The sequence below is a fragment of the Elephantulus edwardii genome, unplaced genomic scaffold, assembly GCF_000299155.1.
Source record: "Elephantulus edwardii isolate Elephantulus edwardi_28Jun2011 unplaced genomic scaffold, EleEdw1.0 scaffold00143, whole genome shotgun sequence".
In the NCBI taxonomy this organism is placed as follows: domain Eukaryota; kingdom Metazoa; phylum Chordata; class Mammalia; order Macroscelidea; family Macroscelididae; genus Elephantulus; species Elephantulus edwardii.
In genome coordinates, this window is record NW_006399893.1 from 8147927 (window position 1) to 8151393 (window position 3467).

A 3467-nucleotide genomic window follows, 5' to 3' on the forward strand; every position below is an offset into this window, starting at 1 on the left:
GACTCAAAATGCCCCATGCCAGTCCATCTCATCTCTCCAATGTCTAATATGTCAATATTTATGCGTTCCATTTCTTTCTTAACAATTTCTAATTTTCCTTCTAGGAAACTAATTTTCTCCTTAAGTACTCTACAATAGTTTGAAATTAACACTTTGTACTACCTTGAGCTATTTTTTTACCACTAATACAATAATAAAAAACTCATCTCTTGGGGAATGTTGGGAAGGAAGGGAGGGCCTCTGACCAGGAGTGATCACCAAGCTCCAGATAAGTGCAAGCCTCCTAACAGCCTTTAATACGGGTAGAGAAAGCTCCCCTGTGTTTGGCTGTACTGGCTTGAGAAAGCTTGCCACCTGGGAAGACGGTTGCCACATATGTTGAACTGGGAGTAGTCTTCACGAGGCTGAAGTTCTCCTATCCAATCCCCATGTCCCATGTCTGTAAGTCCACCCTATCCTGTCTTCCCATTTACGTGTTTGTATGTAAGTGCACTCTCCTAGAGTGGTGTGTCTCCATCGTGCTTACTCCCATCAGGGTGTCGCTGTTGGTTGCCAGTGAACGGACAGTGACATATGGTACTCAGAACAGGGACAGACCTGATGTAGTATCAGGTGAGTTCTCTCTGTGATCACTCCTATCAGAGTTTCAGGTGAGTATTTTCTGTGCTCACTCCCGATTGGGTGAGCACCCCTTTCGGTGCTCACTCCTGCCAGGGAATAAGGACCTGACATAGTTTAGGGGACCTGGCATAGTCTTGGAGGCCTGACATAGACTTAGGGATGTGATGTAGGCTTAAACTTGATGTAGATGGAAGGGAAGGGACCTGGCATAGGTTTACCATATTAGGTAAGCACCCCTTGCTTAGACAAAAAGCAAGGGAAAATTATTTCTTTTTCTTTCTTCTCTCTTCTTTCTGCACTTGCCCCTGTCAGGGAGCAGGGAACCTGACGCAGGTCCATCTTATCAGACGAGTGCTCCCTTGCTTTAGCATGGGTAATTCAGCAAGCAATTTAAAAGATTTGGCAAGCAATTTGAAAGATCCTCAAGTAAAGTGTTTAATGTCTTGTTGGAAAGTGAGGAGATCAAACTTCACAATCTCAAGCTTTTCCCTTTTAGAGAACAGTTGTTGATATCGCCCCTTGGATTACTGCTGCTCACATCTTAAATGTGCAAACCTGTGGCCCTTTAAAGTAGTGGGAGAAGATTTGCACCCTTTTCCAGCAAGAAGTAGCTAAGATGATGAGTCTCCCCCTCTCCTAATGAACCAGGGTGAAATCTCTCTCAGGAGGAATGACAGGGAATATGTTGACAAAGGTATCAATCAGAACTGGTTTTGACAAAGACTATGGCACCATTTGAAGAAATGCACCATCAACTGCTTATTAAGTGTTATGGTAGGGGATCTAAAAACAGCCCTAAGGAATTTAGAGATGATTGTACCACTTCTCTACTCTAGTTTCCTGATAAGTAAAGAAGACAAAGAAAGTAGGTGGGGACAATATAGGGAAAGCAGTGAAGAAATGGGAAATTCTTGGGCTGAGGTGTTGTGTGAGCCGGTGAGATGCTGGGTGGAACTCTGAGGTATGTGTGTGCTCTGTTGGCCTGCGTCCAACACCTGAGCCTCCTTTACATGGGGTATTGTATGATCAGTGCGATGCTAGCTCTGAAGCACATGTGTTTCTTGTTTCTGTATAGCCCACACCTGAACATCTTTTACAGTGATATCCATGTGCTGGCAGAGAGTTAAAAGAACTTAGGACAGATGTTAGAGATGATGGAGCTTGTTCTCCATGGGTGAAGGCACAGCTTAATTCATTAAGCCTTAATTTAAACACCCCTCAAGATTGGAAAGATTTGATGAGGGCAGTCTCTTCAAAACCTCCCATGTGTGTTCACTGGCAATCAGATATACCGCCTAGTGAGCCACCAATATGGGCAATGTGAAAGGATCCATTAAAATCAAGTATGGAAAGGACCCGATCTTTTACTAACCACTGGGAGAGGTTTTGCTTGTATTTTCCCACAGAACAAACTACATCCTGTATGGGTTCCTTCTCGTCATGTCCGATTACAACCCACCTACCAAGAAGATGCATCGATTGAGTATCCACTACAATAAGATGAGACAAAGTAAAAGGAAGTTGAAGCCACAGACGCTACAGACACCTGTGACCTAGGGCATGCTAAAGGCACTCAACCAACAGACTCTTTACCTTAAACCTGGGAGTGGTACATCAGTGGACTCGTGTTTATAACACTGCTTATTGCTGCTTTGACCATCAATAGTGCCACAGCAGGAGAAGATAATCAGGTTTTGTAAGTTTTTGTTGCTTCACTCACATTTCCTATGTGTACGCGGCTCTCTTTACTATCCTATATTCATCTCCCAATCCAATCTGGAAATCAAGCTATGGCAAGTCCAACCGTTTTTATTATCTCTCCAGTTGTCATCACAGGAGCAGCCGTAGACCTCTTCACAAGACAGAAGGCTCAAGTAGCTGCACTGAATAATCTTTCTACTCTTACCTTCATGGATCTTCCTCCTCCCAAGAAACACTGGGGGGCCTACACCAGAGACTTTCCCCTCTTTAAACTAATTTAAAAGAAAAAGGGAAGATATGTTGGGGAATGTTGGGGAGGAAGGGAGGGCCTCTGACCAGGACAGATTGCCTAAGCTCCAGATAAGTGCAAGCCTCCCAACGGCCTTTAATATGGGGTAGAGAAAGTTCCCCTGTGTTTGGCTGTACTGGCTTGAGAAAGCTCACCACCTGCGAAGATGGCTGCTGCATCTGTTGAGCTGGGAGTAGTCTGCATGAGGCTGAGGTTCTCCTATCCAGTCTGCATGTCCCATGTCTGTAAGCCCACTCTATCCTGTCTTCCTGTTTACATGCTTGTATATAAGTGCACTGCAGTCCCCAATAAAATTGAGCTGAACTGACTCTCTGATCCTTTCCCTGAGTGGTGTGTCTCTGTCGTGCTTACCCCCATCAGGGTGTCACTGTTGGTTACTGGCGAACAGACAGTGACACTAATCTTTCTTTAATACTAGGAATGACAGAAGGAGAATTGATGCCTTTGAGTTGTGCTGGAGAAGAGTATTGACTATATCATGGACTTCTAGGAGAACAAACATTCTTGGGAGGGTGGAGGAATAGTTCAAGAGAGGAAGACCCTTGATGAGATGGATTGATTCAGTGCCTGGGGTATTGGGAGTAGGTGTGTCAGAGACAATAAGATTGGCATGGGATATAGCAGCGTTTATGACTGTTGCAGAGGGTTGCTATGAATTGCAGGTGACTTAGCACATAACAGCAACAACCTTTCAATTAATAGATACTACTCTTTCACAAAAGCTCTGGTGACTTAGTGGTAAGAAGTTGTGCTGACAACCCAAAGACAGTCAGTTCAAATCTACCAACTGATCCATGATAAGCAATCTTCTCCTGTGCTATTAACTGCCTCTGAA